Source organism: Nelumbo lutea, chromosome 1 (assembly GCF_056320005.1).
Source record: "Nelumbo lutea isolate HS-2025 chromosome 1, American lotus-T2T, whole genome shotgun sequence".
In the NCBI taxonomy this organism is placed as follows: Eukaryota; Viridiplantae; Streptophyta; class Magnoliopsida; order Proteales; family Nelumbonaceae; genus Nelumbo; species Nelumbo lutea.
Window position 1 is genome coordinate 14,968,430 of NC_142684.1, and position 20,705 is coordinate 14,989,134.

At 38.2% G+C, this 20,705-nt stretch overlaps 1 pseudogene across 1 annotated transcript; it reads left to right on the forward strand.

Annotated features, from left to right (window-relative positions):
* Positions 1-3,520: 3,520 nt before the first annotated feature.
* LOC148873637 (disease resistance protein RPM1-like) lies at positions 3,521-7,025 on the forward strand (annotated as a pseudogene). Its single transcript, XR_016094806.1, has 5 exons — positions 3,521-3,613; positions 3,711-4,577; positions 4,624-6,191; positions 6,607-6,658; positions 6,754-7,025. The product of XR_016094806.1 is annotated as a disease resistance protein RPM1-like (transcript).
* Positions 7,026-20,705: the final 13,680 nt, after the last annotated feature.

Below are 20,705 nucleotides of genomic sequence, written 5' to 3' on the forward strand. Positions count from 1 at the left end.
AGGCTGAAGAGAATTCAACCAATAATATCCTACATTTTGTGACAATGTCTTGTGCATGCGAAGGTGAAGATAAAGAAGATTATATCAATAGGAAAGAAAGGTTGAGTGAATCACTCTCTAGAATAAACTGAGATATCTAATTCCAAATCAAAGAACAAATAATTTCTTATTGCAAAAGCTTCAACTTCCATATATACTTAAGCACACCTCATGAATAGACTTGTTCATGGGCCGGGTAGCTTGGCAGGTTGGCCCAGCCTAGCCCGTCTAAATCAGGCTTGGATAAGATTTCAGGCCCGTAGGCTTGGGGTTGGGCTTGGGCCTAAATCACTAGGCTCAACCTTTGTTCGGGCTGGGCTTGGAAGCCCGAGCCCAACTTGATAATGTATTATATAATAATATATAGTATATTTTTTCTTTATTATTCGTTTCTTTTTCAAGTAATAGTGAGATCTTTCAATATTTTTTAGGTTTTGAGGTCTTTTAATATAAATAAAACAGTTTTTGTTGAATTAAAAAAGAAAAACTTTTTACAATTTTCTAGCTAAGCTTGGGCTCGGGCTCGAGCTTTGGCACGCTTTATATAAGGGCTGGGCTCGTGCTAAAGACCTAGGCCCGATGGTCTGGTCGTGTCGGGATCAAACCTATTAATACAATGAGAAAGCCTAACCTGGCCCATGAATAGGTCTACACATGAACAATGATTAAAATATCAGTGAATGTTTTATTTTATTGTATTTTAAAATATTGGTCTACACATGAACAGGTCTATGAGCGATATTGTATGTTTTATTTTATTTTCTTACTTTTTCAATTTTTAACAATTATAGGGATGTGATCTATCATTCCAAAGTTTTTAACTTTTTAAAATATGCATGTATCACAGTATCAATGTATTCCAATTACTACAAACTATATGAACTTTACACACGTTATGTGGGGCCCAATTTGAGCCCGAACCGACCTAGCCTGCAATTTAACACTGACTACTCTTAAATTTTCAGTCCTTGGGCTGGGCCTGGGCCCAACAGTTTGGCCTTTTAAAATTTTCAGGTTGGGCTTGGACCTAGCTCTTAGGAACCTGAATCCAGCCCGACCCAATTATATACATGTATATGTGCATAAGCAGACACATATTTGCAAACATACATGCATATGCATACATATACACACACATGTATATCAAATTTAAGTATAGGCTAATTAACCAATCCAAGCCCAACCCGAATGCATCAAATTTTAATGTGGAATAGGCTTGGGCTTTAGGCCCAATTCTTAGGGTTGGGCCTAGGTTAAGCTAAAACCGAACCCAGCCCGCCCAACCTGCACATCTAGTAACTAGAACTGAAATCTTCTGCTAACAAAACACATTCCAACCCACTATCAACTTGATCTAACACTATACATCTCACAATGAGACTAGGACCCACCATAAAAGTGGGATACACTATGTATGAGGTGTGCCGTGTAAGATCATGTTAGTAAAGATTTGGAATATGTTTTGTTGGTAGGTGATCCAGACTCTAGTAACTATAGCATCTTTGACAAGGGTACGACCTTCATCCCTTTCTCACATAGCTTTGTCAGCCCCCTCAAGCTAAACGACAAACATTTGACGTTCAGCTTATTGGTCCTCATAGCTTCAAATTTCAAGTGAGACAAATGTTTAATTATCCCATTAGCAAGGTGGTCATGTGACGAAATAAATCGAACAAGCAATTTCTTCTATGTTACTTGTTCATATGTGAAATGAAAATCGATCTCTATGTGTTGGGTCCAGCATGAAAGACAGAATTAGCTATACGATACGTAGCTCCAAGATTATTGCACCATAGAATACATGATGTGGAAAGAGAGACACCTAGCTCAGTTAATAGAGAGCATAACCATATTGCTTTTGGAGCAACCATAGAAATACTACGATACTCACTCTCAATATGTGAGTGAGATACAACGGCTTCCTTCTTGGAACACCAAAAAATGAGATTATCATCAAGAAAAATATCATAACCACCTTGGAACCACCTGTTATCAGGGCATCCTACTTAATCAACATCAGAATAAGCAAACAATTGTAGAGAAGTAGAGGGATGAACTTGGAACCCATAATCAGTATTTAATAGTATTCTTCAAGTAGCGGAGAATACATTTGACAACAGCCTAATTCTCAGTGGTTGGAGCATATAAAAATTGACACACGTTGTTAACTAAAAGGCTATGTCAGGTCTAGTGAATGTAAGATATTGCAATGAACCAATAATGCTCGATAATGACCAGCATCATCAAGAGGAGATCCCAAATCTTTAAAGATAACTAAGAAATTTCCAAAAGAATCCCGAGCAACTACTCTAAAATTAACCTACACAACTACTAGTCAAAAAATATATATACACCAAAAAATGAAAAGACACATCCGCATTTAATTTAAGGGGTTTTTATAGTTCAGTCCACCTCTAGAAATCTAGAGCTCCACTCTAGGGGTGGACTAAATCCTAACTGTGAATTGATGCCAAATCCATGGGGCAGGATGCAGTTTATAGGGAGGGGGTTACTAACTAGTAGATTAGGACGGGGCTGCAAATCAAATTTCTAAATCCCCAATTAATACATGGAATCGGAATCATTGGGGGCGACTAGCAAACACAATGATTTGACAAAGGGCTAAAGAGGAACCTTACCAAATCCTATCTAAAATTTTTCTAGCCAGCAACAATCAATATATATGAAGAATGTGAACTTGGGTGACTCCAAAAGTCTGATATATCTGAACTTGGGTGTTAGAACTTTGTATGTTATTAATGGTCGAATCGTATGCAAATTAAACCCTATCTAATCGGATTAAGTCAGATAGACGGGATCCGGATCCGTAGGTTTGATAGTAGGATACTCGGATCTGATGCGGAAGCGGTTGGGTTCGATCCGATTACGGCCCAGCAGTGAGATCGTCGAGGTGATCAAACAATCAAACATCCATCTCCTTTGAATATTAATTGTTCTTTAATTTGTTTATTTAAATAATGAGATTAATTACCCATTTTGGTTTTGAGTATGCGCTACTTTTCATGGACTCCATTAATTTAATATTTATTTGATTGTCTTGCTTCGTGTTCAATACGTTGATCACATTGAAGATTCCATTCCACTGTGTTATGCTTGAGATTCTTCTCTCCCATCTTTGGATTCTTAACATGAGTCTTATTAAATTGGTTATAAATTTCTGATCCTAGCAATAGAACAACAACGCTGACTCCCATGCATGTCTTGATCCCGGAACCATCTCGATCTGCAGCCTGTTGCGAAGGTGCAACATATAACAACGCCTATTATATATTCGACCTTTCTCTCCATGAAAAAGACCGGCAAATATAATGATTTCACTTTAATATATAGTTAATACAAAGCTCCAGAAATTACAAAGCATATCTTCAACGATTATATTAATGGAGGCTTTCTAGATTGTCTTTCCACCGGCCATCTCCCCCATTCCGTAGGTGGGCTCAAGGCTTGAGCTTGCACGGCCATGGCAGATAAAGCTCTAAGCTTTATAAGCATTCTTGCTGAAAATTTAGCACCCATGCTCGTAGAAAGGTTGTCTGGTGGAGTCAATGCAGAAGTGAAATTCCTGAAAGATGAACTAGAAAGCATGAAAGCCTTGCTGAAAGAAGCCGATACAAAAGGAGACTGTGTGGAAGGGGTGAAAGCTTGGATGAAACAAGTACGGGAGTTGGCTTACGACGTCGAAGACATCCCAAGTGACCGAGTCCAGACTTGAGCCAAATTCTGTTGGTTTCCATCCGAGTATCAATCACCTTTTCGAAGAAATTGTGTCACGCTATCAATTCGGAAGCCAAATAAGGCAAATTAACAAAAGGACTCACAGCATAAAAGAGAGAAGCGAGAGATACAAAGTCAGAAAACTCGCAGATCAAGGTTCAACTTCATCAACCATCATCAGTTCATCCCATGATCCTCGAATAGCTTCGCTTTACAACGAAGAAGCTGAAGTCGTGGGCATCGACAAGCCCAGACAAGAATTAATAAACTGGTTACTAGCAGAAGAGCCCATGCGAATGGAAATGGCGGTGGTTGGCATGGGTGGATTAGGCAAGACGACCCTCGTCAGAAAAGTCTACGATAACCAACAACTGAAACCCCACTTTGACTGACATGCTTGGATCACTGTTTCTCGGTCCTTTCAAGTTCGGGATCTCTTGAGGGAAATGATAAAACAATTCTGGGAGGAGAAAAAGGAGCCACATCCACTACGGCTTGACGGCATGGAAATGGTCCAGTTGATTGACATAGTCAGAGCTTGTCTACAGCAGAAAAGGTATGTAGTCGTCTTTGATGATGTTTGGAGTATTGATTTGTGGAACAGTATAGAGCAGGCATTAGTTCTTAATGGTTGTGGTAGTAGGATCATGCTTACTACACGCATGGTTGAGGTAGCCAATTACTGTGTTGAATCTCCCAGCCATGTCTACACACTCCAACCTCTACCTTTTGAAGATGCATGGGAGCTCTTCTGCAAGAAGGCTCTGGGGGGCGATTGTCCTCTGGAGTTGCATGAGTGGTCTGTTAAAATTGTAAACAAATGTGATGGGATGCCGCTTGCAGTTGTGACAATCGGTGGTCTTCTGTCAACCAAAGATAGAACTGCTTCTGAATGGAAGTTGTACGTTGTATGACAGCATGGGCGATGAGCTCAAAACCAATCCAGTTCTAGAGCCCATGACAAGAACTTTGCTACTAAGTTACCAGGATTTGCCTTACCACTTGAAATCTATTCTCCTCTACATCGTACTCTTTCCTGAGGACTATGAGGTCGAATGTGGGAGACTGATGAGGTTATGGATAGCTGAAGGACTAATCAAACAGACAAGAGGTAAGACAGTTGACGAGGTTGCACGAAAGTACCTCAATGCTCTCATCCGGAGGAACTTGATTCAGGTAGCCAAATTGAATATGTATGGAGAAGTAAGACGCTGTCGAATCCACGATGTCCTTCGCGAGATCATTCTTTCAAAATCTGAGGAAGAGAATTTCTTCAAAGTTCTCTCGGAATAAGATAAAGTCTGGCAACAAGAAAGCATGATCAGACATTTATCAATCCACAATAGTATTGATAATTTTCTATGGAACAGCAGATATACCTCCAGGGTTCGAACCCTTTTATTGTTTAGAATTCTGAAATTACAAGGAAATTTCATGAACACAATTCTGTCCAGCTTCAAGTTATTACGAGTACTGGATTTACAAGGTGCTACATTAGGAAGTTTTCCAGAGGAGGTTGCAAATCTCTTCCATTTGAGGTATTTGAGCGTGAGAAAAACCAAGGCCAAAGTGCTGCCGAAATCCATAGGGAAGCTACAAAACTTAGAAACGCTTGATCTTAGAAGCACACATGTAGAGGAATTGTCTTACAGTATTCTAAGGCTCAAACAACTACGACATCTCTTGGCTTTCAATATCAAAAACCCGGCTACTGCTGAAGGGATGAGGGTGTATGGTGGAATAGGGTCTCTAATGGCCCTGCAGAAACTATCATTAATAGATGCAGACATGGGAGGTGCTCGCATAACTACAGAATTAGCAGGCTTGACTCAGCTGAGGAAATTGGGTCTTCACAACCTCGTAAGAGAAGATGGAGCAGATTTGTGTTTTATTATTGAAAAGATGAAGGACCTCCGTTCCTTGAGGCTGGACACCATCTATGGTGAGTTCATTGATTTACAGCATCTATCGTCTCTTCCCAAGCTTCTCCGACGCCTGTGGTTGGATAAACATCTGGAAGAGTTGCCGCACTGGTTTTCATCCCTTCATAACCTGATCTACTTGCGAACGGGCTAGGTCATGGTTGCATGATGACCCCATTAAAGTTCTTCAGTCACTGCCTAATAGGAAGGAGCTCTATCTCAATGGGGTATATGATTCAAAGGAGTTATATTTTGAGGCACAAGGATTTAAGATGCCCAAAGAATTCGATATGGCCATACTTCAATTACTGGATGGTAATAGTCAGAGGAACTCCAAAGTAGATGTTTTGAAGCATATAAAAAAGGTAAATTTTAACACTCTTCTTGAAAATGGACTCTGGCTTACTTACTCGAGGGATGAATTCAGAAGCACCATGGAGCGTCTTCGGAAGAAAAGCGGCCCAGAATTCCCACAATCTTTGGAGGATTTGTTTGGTAAGTATATTTTATTGTTTTTGTTTGATGGAATATATTGAGCTGTGTTTGGCTTGATAAAAAATAAGAGAGAGAGACGGAAGGTTGAGGGAAAGTTCTTAAGGAGTTTTAAATTTTGTCGAAGAAATTTCCCTCAACTTTCTGTTTCTCCCTTGTGACATAGTCTTTAGTTAGTTCTGTTTGAGTCTTTTCTAATTCTTTAATGAATCAGTTATGATACATTCACTAATTAATATTTTGTTTAAATTAAATCAAGATTTCAATCAATCATATTAAACAAGTCATATGGTTTAGAAATTTGCATTGGGCCTGTCCCTATTTTTCCGTATATTTTGCCCAAATAAATAAATATGTACAATTGCCACTTACAAATTGCAAAATCGTTGTTAATTATAATTTGTTTTTGATATCATAGACTTAACTAAGCGAACCATACTCGAAGATCGGCGAAAAGACAGCTATTTCTGGTAACCTAAACTGCTTTACCCAGATATCATTCATTTAATTTTCGCTTACTCGATCATATTCCTTTTGGTTCATACTAATTAGCTATTTTCTGTAGGCATCAAGTCCATGGAAGATAATTAATCACTGGAGATCGATCACTATTTGAATAATCACAGGAATATGGAAAACTGAAGAAAGAGATTTTCCTTCTGATTATGGTAGGCATGCATCAGTGTTATCAGAGTTAGTACATAATCTGTCTGTTCTGTTTCTGTTTTATTACCAATAGTCATTAGTTAGGGCATTAATGGACCTGGTGCTGATGATAAGAGAGGACAGTCCAAAATATATATTGGAGGTAACCAGCCAACCAACAGAAAAAAAAAAAAAAGTGGGCCCAATTTAATGGACAGTGAAAAATATAAATTTTGCAAGCCCATCTTAGTTAGTATAAAAGATAATTGATTCCAAATAGACTGCTTTGAGGTACTAAGACCTGGACCAGCCAAGATCCATTCTTAATGCACATTACAGTGTCAAGTGTGAGGTATGCGTATTAGCATTATCGACACTTGTCTATCTAGTCTCTTAAGAAAAAGAAAAGAAGATACCTGTTTAACTCACCTTTTATTTGTCTTCTAGGTTTCTCGATAAAATTATCATAAAATTTTATACACCTCAGATATTATTTTCACCCTGGTCATAGAAAAAAGATTTGTTTTCTGATACTGTTAATTTGTTTTAACGTAAATGGAAAAAGAAAATAAAGTTTTCCACAATAAGATGAAAATATAGCTGCAACATTTCATAAAATGGTTTGCTTAGTCCGGTGAATTTCCTTTGCAAGCTGACGTCACTTTATGAAACATTCCCTAGCCCATGGACACGACTTCAAATCATCCCCCACATGATTGTCCCCCACAACATCCTATGCACATTCTCGCCGTGTATTGGGAATATCTCTTAATGATGATACCATCATTTTTTATATTATCATTGAGAGATGTTCCCAATACACGGCAGGAATGTACTATGAAACCTTGTGGGAGGCAAACTTGTGGGGGGCTGATTTGATCTCCATGGGTACCAGAATCAATCGCTATTAAAGAAAGAGGAAGCCCATCATCACTAAAATGGTTTCACATGGGCCTGGGCGGACATCTATTACTGAATGTGGGCAGTGTTCTATCCAAGCCCATAAGTTTTAATTTGAAGAAGAAAGCCCGTTTGCAAGGTATTTGGAGAGAGAGTTCACTCTTTCTATTGAAGAGTTTCTGACAAAAATTGAGGTGCCTGGCTGGCCTTCAAGATCCACCACGTCAGCCATGAAGGTGCTCCTGTGGAATTGCAAAGAACAGGAACGCCTTGGCAATTCAACACATCAAAAGCCTCTTCTTAGATAAGAAACCAAAAGTTGTTCTCTTACAGAAATTAGGGGTCTGTTTGGTGCATCCTTTTGGGAAGATCTTCTGTTAGCTCTGATAGTCAAAAGACACATTGACATTTTGCATGAAGATCTGAGCAGTCCGAAGCACATTTAGCAGATGCACATCTTTTCGTGTCTTTCCGCGTCTTTTTGCATAAGAATAAAACGCAAAAGATGCAAAAAGCTTCATTTGGAGCTTCCCAAAATCAGCCTAAGATGAGCTTTTTGCATCTTTTCGGCGTTCCATCTTTTGGCGGTCAGATCTTTCACACGCCAAACAGAAATATTCCGAAAATCAATCTTCTCAGCTTGTAAACAGCCAAAAGACCGTACAGAAAGACACAACAAATGGATCCTAGATTTTTGCAATTTAAACTAGTAGAGTTGTGAACAATTTGTCTATTAAGATCCCATTTGCTTTTTGGTAAGTTATTTATCTGGGTAAATGCACTAACCAGGTAAAAGTGTTTCCTACCTGGTTAAGTGCATTTACCCATGTTCTTTTATTTACCAGATAAATAAGACAATGACCATTTTAGACATAAAAATCCATTATTAAAAGCGACATTTTTGTCTCATCCAAGTGTTGGCAACTTTCCCTTAGGTGTTAAAGTTATTTACTCCCCTGGGAGATGAGTATCACTTACCCCAAAAAATAAACTTTCCCTGGTTCTCACATCAATCAGATTCACAATCCCATTGACCAACTTCCCTCCTCTCAAAATCCAAAAAACAAATGCCCCCTAAATAGTGATAACCAGAGAGGACGAGCTGCTCCATAGCCTCTCCCATTAGTCATCAGTGGAAGCTAAACTTTGATTGTGATTTGTGAAATTGATCACAAGGCCATATTCCTTTGATTTGTAACGGCTTGGCAGTTTCCAAAGGAGTTAATGAGCTTTTGGTCTGTTGTTCATAACAAATTGCACCTACCCACTTTCCATAGAAGTGGATGTGGTGGTGTTAGAAAGATATATTCAGTACCCAATGGTTCTCCTGGGTAAAAGATTATGGGCTTAGCTTGTAAGTAAAGTCTCATGCATCTTATATATGCAAGAGTTGAGTTGGGATGGAAGCACAACTTCACTCCTCACCCTATCCACTCTTATTATCTAATCACTTTGAATCACTCGGTTTTCCAATAGAAATTAGCGGGGACCTGTGTGATGCAAAAGATTTGTTAAGTGAGAGCTAAACAATAGAAACACATATGAGTATACAATTGTTTTATATTTTTAACTTTTTAAATAATTATTAATTAATTATGTTTTATATTTTACTTTTAATAATCTTTTTTACAATACAAAATAACAATAATTAATTTCAGCTAATGTTGTTCATTAAATAGATGAAAATGACCAACCCGACCAACGTGACCAACTTGACCCAAGTTGGTTAGTTTTCTAGTATTTCTAGCCGGCTTTGGTTCAACTATTTCCCAACCTAACTAGTTTGGTCACTTTGGTCATTTGTAAATGGACCAAAATCGAATGACCTTACCATATATATATATGGTATGTATATGTATGCATGTATGCATGTATGAATAAATTTAATATAATTTTTTAATATGGGAAAGTGGGAAAATTCCATGTTTCTTAGTTTAAAACATTTTATGTCATAAATTTAATTTTTTTAATTGTTTTTTAATAATGCCATCATATCATTTTTAAGTTTAAATTTAATTTTTTAAGTTTAAATCTTTTGAACCGATCGACCAAACCGAAAATCGACCTAAACTGATATAACCCGAGTTGGCTGGTTTTTACTAATGGTCAATCGGTTTCAAGTTACCAAATCAATTTGGTTGGCTAAATATCCGACAACTAAGTCAAACCAACCCGTGAATACTCCTAATTTCAGCTAAATTAATAGTTTAATTGCTAATACATAGCAATAGTTTAATCTCCAACAATTATTAAAAATTTATAGGAAAAATTCACAATTATTGAAAATACATTGATAATGAAAATACAATAAATAAATAATAAAAATACAATAATTGCAAAAATATAATAAATACTAAAAATATATTAAATTAGTCAATAAATAGTTTAATCTCAAATAATAGTTTAATCTCTAATAAATATTAATCAATAATTTATAACAAAACTACAATAAATACAGTAAGTACAAATATTATTAAATCTATTATAATTATTTATTGTGTTTTAGATAATTTTTTTTAAGGTTATTACATAATTTAGTTATTAATTTTTTTATATTTAGAATATTTAAAAATTATTTATTTACTATAATATTGATAAATTAATAATCAAAAATTATTTTTAATTAATTAAAAGTATTCAAAGTTATTTTTAATGTATTTTCATTTAATGTTGATTTACAAAAAATAATTATTGTTTACTTAATATGAACAAATACTTTTTAACAAATTTAATTTTATTTATCATTTTTAGTAGTTTTAATAATTTTTTTATTTTCATTATTTTTAAATGAAAGTTTGATTGGATTTGAATAATAAACATAATTAAAAAAGCTAAATTTTTTATTAATTTTACTAATAATTAACAATTATATAGGAATGGCAATGGGGCGTGTTCAGGGCAAGGCACCCCATCCCTATCCCCGCCCCAACCCTAGTGTCAGGCGGGTTCAAGGCAAGGCATCAACTCCTCGTTTTGGACAGGGAATCTTTGAATTTCCCCACATATTCTTTAGTGTTAGGTGAGTTCAAGGAAAGGCATCCCCTCCTCATCAAGGGTGGAGAATCTTCAAATTTTTCCTACCCTATCCGTAGTGTTGGGCAGGTTCAAGGCAAGACATCAACTCCCCGCCCCAACCCCAGTATTAGGCAAGTTTAATGCAAGGCACCAACTCCCCGTTAGGGATAGAGAATCCTCAAATTTCTCTGCCTCGCCTTTAGTGTTAGGTGAGTTCAAGGAAAGGCACCAACTCCCTGTTTGGGATAGGGAATCCTCGAATTTTTTCGCCTCGTCTTTAGTGTTAGGCAAGCTCAAGGCAAGGCACGCACTCCTCATTAAGGATGAAGAATTCTTGAATTTCTTAACTTTTGGTAATAACACTATTTAATACTCATTGAATATAGGTTTGATTAAATATTAACTATATTTAACTATTTATTAATTAATATGTATATTTTTAAATGAGAGAGAGTGGATATAGATTGTGATGATAGATTTTAGGAATTGATTGGGGAGTGGGGTAATTCGTAATGGCTTAGAAGAGATACCTTATGAGATAGATTCTAAGAATATTTTTAAGTAGTTGGGTTGGGAATGGTGACATGGCTTAACTGGAGTGGTGGGAAGGGGAGGGAAGAGAGAGAGAGAGAGAGAGAGAGAGAGAGAGAGAGAGAGAGAGAATCAAGGAGAATGTAGGGTGGGGGTAATGGAGCAAGTAGAGGCATGCTGACATGGACCATCTCTCTCTCTCTCTCTCTCAGGTTGGGTCATATTCAGTTTGTCCATTTCGACCAAAACCAAACAAATGACCCAATTTGGCTAGTTTCACTAATGGTCAGTTGATTTTGGGTGACCAACTCTCTATCCCAACTACCTCAATTTGGTTGGCCAAGTAGCCTACAACTACTCCTAATTTCAGCTAAATTAATAGTCTAATCTCTAATAAATAACAATAGATTAATCTACAATAATTATTGAAAATTTTATATTAATCAACAAAGCAAAAATAGATTTGTACATAATTATTGATAATATATTTAACACTAAAATAAAATAAACAATTACTAAATATACTATAAATATACATTAAGATTTTAAATTATTATTAATAAATATCATATTTTCTAAAATTTAATTTCTATAAATATTATAATTGATATAATTGAAATAATGTTTTCATTATTAGTACATTAATAATTGCAATTATTATTCTATTTTCAATATCTGTTGTAAACATTTTTTTTGAAAGTTTTAAATATTTTTGTTATTTGAGTGCTTCAATACCTCTAAATTATTTAATATAATTTCATTATTTCAATAACATTTAAAAATTTTAAATTATTTATATTTTTATTCTTACTGTCAAATATTATTAAATCCATTATAATTATTTTTTGTGTTTTAGATAAATTTTTTAAGGTTATTACAAAATTTAGTTATTAATTTTTTTATATCTAGAATATTTAAAAATTATTTATTTACTATATTATTTTATGTTTTAAATGATATCATTATTTAGTTATTTAAACATTACTTGTTTATTGAATTTCATGATACATAAAATTAAAAGTTATACTATTATTACATAATTCCATTATTAATTCAAATTTTATGGAATCTATTATAATGATCTTTGTACTTGTAATAAAATTTTAAATTTATTACATAATTTCTTTATTTTAAATATTTAAAATTTAGTTATGTTAAATATTTTATATTTAAAATATTTAGTAATTGAAGAATTTAAATAATATTTAAAATAAGTAAACATTTTGTTTTTTAAATTTTATTTATTTTAGAGTTATTACATAATATTAAATATTTTTTCATACAATTATTTAGTTATTTTAAATATTTAATATTTATGAATTTCATAAAATATAAATAATTGATAATATGAATATTAGTAAAATTATTATGATTATTTTTTTTGTGTTTTTAATAAATATTTTAAAGTTATTACATAATTTCATTATGATATTTAAATAATTCTTAAAATTTTTTAATTCATACTTTATTTAGATAGATGTAGATAAAAAGTGTGGGAGAGGATAAATAGGAAATAAATATAATTTAGGACATAAATAGAAATTATAGATAATTTAGGACATAAAGTGGGGGAGTAAAAACGAATGGGCCAGTCATACCGAGATGTCAAAATGAGAGAGAGAGGGAGTGATGAGGTGGCTTCATGAGGGAGAAAGGAAGGCTAAAATGGAGACAGGTTGAGAGTTCTCCATTGTGGTAAGGGAGAAAGCTTAGGCCATCTGACATGGCATGTTTCTACTTTATATATATACTATCGGTGACCCATGCGATGCATGGGCTTTGTTGAGTAAAAGTGAAATAATGGAAATACATAATACTAAACACATTTTTTCTATTTTCCATTATAACACTATGAACTAATTACATTTATTTCTTGAATATTATTAATAATTAGTACATATTTTGAAAAAGTAATTTTAAATCTTATTTGTTAATTTTTCATATTTTATCATATTTATTGGAAATCATGTTAATCCATTTTTCATAATTTCTTGATAATTTTTGTTAATTATGACAAAACTATTGGAACTTTACTTTTGGTTATTTTCTTTGCTAATTTATGTTCATCAAATGTAATTTTCTGTTATTTATAGCTTAAGTTATATTTAAATGTAACTACTTTTAATTACAATTTAAAATTTAATTATATTACTTACAGTTTCAAATAAAGTTAAAATAATATTTAAAATACAATTTAAATTATAACTTACATTAACTAATAATTTAAAAAACTGTTAAATAGTGAATTAATAAAATATTAATTTTTTAATAATTACAGTATATTAATAAACTGTTAATTAATAAACACTATAATTAATAGTACTGTAATTATTGAAAATACTGTAATATATGGTTAAATATTAATACTGTAATTGTTAAAACTAATGTTAATAAAAAAGTCATTATTTTTAATAAATATTGTTAATTAATTAAAATATTGTAATTATTAAAAGTACTATATCAATTAAAAATAGTGTTAATTAATAAACCCAGTATTTTAATAAATACTTTTAATTAATTAAAAATACTGTAATTATTAAAAATACTGTATTAACTAAAAGTACATTTAATACTGTTAATTAATAAAATACAGTAATTATTTAATTACTGTTAGATAATAAATACTGTAATTGTTAACACTGGATTTTAATAAATTATAGCATACATTATATTAATTAATAAATACATTTACTTAATACTGTTTTTGAATAAGTATTGATAATAATTTAAAAATACTATAATTATTAAAAATGCTATTAATTAATAAATCCATTACTTTTATTAAATACGGTTAATACGGTTAATTAATAAAAGTATTATTAATTATTAAAAATATTGTAATTATTATTAATATGTAAATTTCAGTATTCAGTAATTATTGTATCTTGAACATCAACCAAAGCTGAACCAAATGTCTTCGAAACTTTTTTTATATTTTTTTATTGTGCTTGAGCTTTTCTTATTTGGAAGATGTTTTGTAGAAAGCCAAATCAAACACCATCTAAATAAGTTGGGTTTCGTTGTTAAGGAAGTTAATTGAATTGGGGCATTCGGCCTTCCTAGGTTATTTAGGCCATGTTTGGGAGTGCTTAAAAATAGGTGTTTATTCAAAATAAGTGCTTATTTGGGAAATAAGCCTGAAATAAGTGCTTATTTTAAAAATAAGGGTTTATTTTTCAAACCCAAATTTCCATCTTTTTTTAAGTGCTTATAAATTAAGTACTTATTTAATTTTTTTTCTTCCAAAATTATCCCTAGTTGAATTTTAAAGTACTTTTATGAAAGTACTTTCATAAAAGTAATTTAATAAAAGCGATTTCAAATGGTATATTTTGAAAATTTAAAGAAAATGAAGGTAAATTAGTCACAAATGCTTACTTAAGTGCTCATTAAAGAAAAATACTACCAAATGCCCATTATAAAATAAGTACTTATTTTAAAAAATAAGCACTTAAATAAGTTAGGTGCCAAATGCAAAAAAAATACTTATTCAAATAAGCATTTATTTTTAAATACTTATTCAATAAACATTTATTTTTAACTTAACCACACCAAAGCATAGCTAGACAAATAGTTTACTTTGTTCCTGTTCTATAGTTTTTATTTGATTTTCTAGCTGTCCATTACTGTCGGTGGTTCTTATTTGATTGTCCTATAGCTTGTCTATAATTTGGTTTTACTCTGAGCATTATTTAACGAATTTCTCCCATTTGGCTTTAAAAACACAGCATCTTTTACATTATTTGATTAAAAAAAATGATCTGAAACCATACAAACTAGAACCATGAAGCGAATACCACCTAAGTAATTCAATACAATTTCCTCCATTCAAAATGCAACCATATATTTGATAATATATGGCAGAAACTTCTTCATATATCACTAAAAATCACTTATAATATATTATACATACACGCAACAGTGCCACCTGCTTTTGATTTATTTAAACAACAAAACAAAAGTATTAATACAAACTCGTTTCCCATATAAAAATAAATAAATATGTTGATAAAGAACTATGAAGGCAAGTTATCACCTGATGAAGGAAGATTTGGCCCAACCTCGTAATCATTCAACACGTGGCAAAGGCAACAGCTCAGCACAACAGTGTGCCCAAAGCGCGAGCACCGAAGGGAGGAACCAGCAGTCCGAACTCCCAACTAGGGGCCCGAACTCTCTATCAGGAGCCTGAACTCCCTACTAGGGGCCCAAACTCCCTACTAGGGGCTCGAACTCCCTACCAGGAGCCCAGACTCCCTACCAGGAGCCCGAACTCCCTACAAGGAGCCCGAACTCTCCCTTAGGCCTTAAGCCTCACACAAGGCAACAATCCGAACCGGCCCGTCCCATGGCAGTTCAGGACACTCCCCTATCCGAACTCAAGACTTCACTTCGTTCACCACTCCAGCACTTCACCCCCAGGACGCCAAACTGAACAAACGTACCATACCTGACACCGAAGAGGTCCGCATCCAAGGGCGGCGCACTTGACTGACTTGGGATCTGACACTTGATAGCCGCACTTCAAACGGTTCTGCCCAGCAGAACCGCCACCTGCCACCATCATCGCCAGCCGCAGAGACGGCTCCGACAAAGAAAGCAGTGGCGGTTCTGCCCAGCAGAGGGGATGACATCCGAACTGGCAGGAGTTCAGAAATAAATACCTGATCTGATAGAAACTTAGAAGTGAGTGCGCGAGGTGGTTATAAAAGGCTCCCTACCCCCCAAGAACAAGGTATGTGAACTTTGCGCCATCTGGTTTTATCTTTCCTTTGAGAGAATTCTAACTTGAGCTTCAGAGCAATCACACCGGGTTCCCCCCAGAGCTTCCTCATCTTCTCCGTTTCAGGTTCCCTGTAGCTCTGTTCAGAGGCAAGGTCGTTAACAGCTAGGACCGGCCGGATTGCGCACCATCAATTGGCACCATCTGTGGGAAAGCTTCTAAAAGCCTCCCTCTAAAAACTCTCATAACCTCCTCTTCTTCCAAAAATCCCAACACTCATGGCTTCTTCCAGCAATGCCGGACGTGGCACAGAGACGAACACCACCGGGGAACAACTTCAAGCCCTCGTGGTGTGCATCGGACAGTTCACCATCCCCCTTCCGACGGATGGGATCCCCAGCTTGAATGCGCCTCAAACAGTGGCGCTCGTAAACCTTCCTGCCATGAATGTCCCTCTTCCACTCCTTATCGAAACAGCTTTTGTTGAACCAACTGCCGTCCCCCTGGCGACCCGCCAGAACCAGTTTGACGACCTGATGCAATGCATGCGGGCAATGCAAGCCCAAATGCAACAATTCCAGCAGCATCAACTCCAGCAGCACCAAGTACTACACCACCTCTCTCAACATCACTATCAGCAGCAGTTCCCCTAATTACCCCTAAACCAGTCACTGCTTCCACCTCAGCACCCTGCTCTGAAGCCAGTTAAGGCCTCCCCTCAGGGTGGACGCCCCCACCAGGGAGAAGCCTCCTGGCCCCAGAACCCCCCTAACAGCCAGGCCTCATCCCCAGGCTGAAGGGAAAGAAAAATCACCCTCGCCTCACAGCTCGCAGGCGGGTCAGGAACCTCGCCCGCAAGGTCAGCACCTCGGTGCTCCAGGCCCGAGTTCCCGCTCACAGAGAACCGATTCAGCGCCCTGGCAATAGACTACCAACATTCCGGGCCCATCGAGCTCGACAACACAGAGGCCAGCAGCGCCAGTACCAGGTCCACTCAACAACGAAGGCGTCGGCGAAGTCGCCGAACTGCCATCCGTGTCCTGCCCGAGCTTAGAGGTAAGGAAGAGACGAGCTCAGACGAGGTAAAAGCTGCCCCGATTCTCTCAGTTCCTTCCCCCCTCGCATCAGAACTCCAGGCAGTCTCCATGCCCAGAGACTTCAAGCTCCCACCTTTGGACAAGTATGATGGGTCCTTTGACCCCAACGACCACGTCAATGCTTTCCAATCCCAAATGCACCTCGCTAAGGCCAGTGAATGATGCATGTGCGTGGCCTTCACCACCACCTTCAAGGGGGTGGCCCGCACCTGGTACAGGAACCTAGCCCCAGGGTCAATAAGAAGCTGGACCCAATTCGTGCAGGTCTTCACAACACACTTCATTACCAGCAAGCGGTGTCCCAGAACTGAGGAAAGCATCTTCGAAGTAGTCCAGAGAGAAGGAGAATCCATCCGGGGCTACATCAAGCGGTTCAATGAAGCGTGCTTGCAGATACCGCGATTAGACCCCGCGGTACAGCTCACGGTGGCCAAGAGAGGAGTAACGCACAAGGAGTTTAAATGGCACATGGTAGCCAGCCAGCCCGCGACTGTGGCCGAATTCCTCAAACTCGCGGACAAGTTCATGAGAACAGAGGAAGAGATCAACCAAAGGACCGAAGGCGGGGTCGAGAAAAGGAAAAGAGAAGGTGAGCCCCCCAACCCAGGTGACAGAAGAAACCCGGCCCGAGAGGCGAAGCCGAGCCAGCTGTCCCGACCTCCCTTAGTAGTTCGGACGGATTACACGCCGTTAAACACGAGGCGGACCGAGGTCTTGATGACGATCAAAGACGCCCCATACGTGAAGTGGCCACCTCGACTAAAGGGGAATCCAAACAAGAGAAATGAAAATCTGTATTGTATCTTTCATAGAGATCACGATCATAGTACCGAATAGTGTAATAATCTTCGGGACGAGATAGAGGGACTCATCCGTCGCGGATACTTGAGAAATTTTGTACAGCATAATAATAATAATAATAACAATAAGGCAGGTCGGCAAGGGGAGCACGGAAAGGATGCCCCCGAATCCAGCAGCAGCCCAGCCGAAGCGTTGCAACAACAGCCTTCGGAAGAGAGGCCAGTTCGGGGAACCATCCATGTAATAGTGGGAGGTTCGGTGGTAGTAGAGTGTACTTCGGTAGCAGCCTGGACGTCAGTTCGCGAGGCAGCCTGAGAAGAACAGAACCCTCCAAAGAGGCCGAAGACAGAAGAACCGATCTTCTTCACGGAAGACGATGCGCGAGGTGTCCACTACCCCCACAATGACGTGCTCGTCATAAAACTAAGGATCAGCGACTTCGAAGTTAGGCGCGTACTTGTGGATTCAGGTAGCTTGGCAGACATCCTCTTCAAGTCGGCATTTGACCAGCTACAGTTGCAGAGAAGCAAGTTGAAGCCCTCAAACACTCCTTTGGTGGGCTTCAGCGGAGAGGAAGTCAGGCCCCTCGGGAAGATAGCAGTGCCTGTGGAAGTCGGCACATGGCCCTGTGCGGTGAGACTCAACCATGATTTCCTGGTGGTCGCGACCCCCTCCCAATACAATCCCATAATAGGACGGCCATTTACGCATATTCTGCGGGCAGTGGTCTCCACCTACTATCTGGAAATGAAGTTCCCTAAAACTTCGGTGTGGGGGTAGCGCGGGGTGACCAGCTTGAGTCTCGCAAGTGTTATGTTGCCGCCCTGAAGGGAAAAACCAAGGCGGACGACGACCTCGAGCTGGAGCGGCCTACGGAGCAGGGCGAGGAACGAGCTTCACCCATAGAGGAAATAGGCGCAATTCCGACTTCGGCTACGGATCCAGCTCATACAATAAAGATCGGTGCTTTCGTCAAGGAGCCTCTATGGACCGAACTGTCAGACCCATTAGACAGAAGAAACGCAACTTAGCCTCAGAGCGCTGGAGGGCGGTTAACGAGGAGGTCAAAAAGTTCCTCGCAACAGACTTCATAAGGGAAGTTCATTACCCGAGCTGGATGGCCAACCCAGTGCTGGTGAAAAAGGCAAACGGCAAGTGGCGCATGTGCGTCGACTACACCGACCTGAACCGAGCTTGCCCAAAAGACTGCTTCCCCCTCCCCAGAATTGACCGCCTAGTGGACGCGACCTCAGGACATGAGCTGCTAAGCTCTTTGGACGCCTACTCAGGTTACAACCAAATCAGGATGGACCAGTCCGATGAGGAAAAAACCAGCTTCATAACCGAGTTCGGCCTGTACTGTTACAAGGTCATGCCCTTCGGACTGAAGAATGCTGGGGCGACCTTTCAAAGACTTGTAAATAAGCTATTTTGGCCCTTAATTGGCACAAAAATAGAATGTTATGTAGACGACATGGTCGTCAAGACGCAGTTCTCACAGGAGTTAATACAAGACTTAGATTCTGTTTTCCAAATTCTGCGTCGATTTACCACGAAACTAAACCCCAACAAATGTGTCTTCAGTGTCACCTCGGGTAAGTTCCTAGGGTACATTGTCAACCGGCGCGGTATTGAGGCTAACCCAGACAAGATAAAGGCCATCCTAGATATGAGACCACCCCGAAAAGTAAAAGAAGTTCAGAGGCTAAACGGCCGCATAGCCGCTCTGAGCCGCTTCATGTCCAAATCGGCAGACCGTTGTCTGCCTTTCTTTAAGGCAATCAAAGGCAAAGGGTTCGAATGGACCCAAGACTGCCAACTCGCGTTCGACGAGTTAAAGAGCTACCTCGCTACTATGCCGACCTTGGGCAGGCCCAAGGAGGGCGAGGTCTTAGAACTGTACCTCTCGGCAAGCGACGAGGTGGTCAGTTTGGTACTAATAAAAGAAGTAGATCGGGTCCAGCGGCCCGTCTATTATGTTAGTAAAATTCTGCAGGGAGCAGAGGCGAGATACCCGCAGATAGAAAAGCTAGCGTATGCACTGGTGATTGCAGCTCGAAAACTCCGCCCGTATTTCCAGGCTCACACTATCGTGGTCTTGACCGACCAACCTTTGAGGCAAGTCTTACTTAAGCCCGAGGTTTCCAGTCGGCTAACAAAGTGGGCCATTGAACTCAGCGAGTACGACCTCCATTATAAGCCACAAACTGCTATTAAGGTCCAAGCCTTAGCAGATTTTATCTCCGAGTGCACGTTCAGCCTCGAAGCCCCTGGGCCAGTTGAGCCTGAGATCCCCAGTTCGGGTGAGCCCGGAGCTCCCAAGCCAATAGAGTCTGAACCCCGTGAAGTAGCAGCCAGTGTGACATCTCTCCTGGTTAGGCCAAACTCGAACTGGGATGAGGAGCCATGGATCCTTCACGTAGATGGCTTCTCGAACCAGTAGGGCAGCGAGGCTAGAATAGTCCTACGCAGCCCAGGTGGCACAAAATTGGAATACACACTACGCTTTGAGTTCGCGACATCCAACAATGAGGCGGAGTACGAGGCACTGATAGCCGGACTGAACCTAGCACAAAAGGTAAGAGCAAAGCACATAGTTATCTGCAGTGATTCCCAGCTCGTGGTCAACCAGGTTACGGGCGAATAGGAAGCACGCGAGCTCACTATGATCGCATACTTGGCAAAAGTAAAGGAGGCTCTACTCAACTTCCAGTCACACTTCATCAAACAAATCCCGAGGTCAGAGAACACTGAGACCGACGCCCTGTCCCGGTTAGCCAGCACGAGTCACAACACCATGAGAAC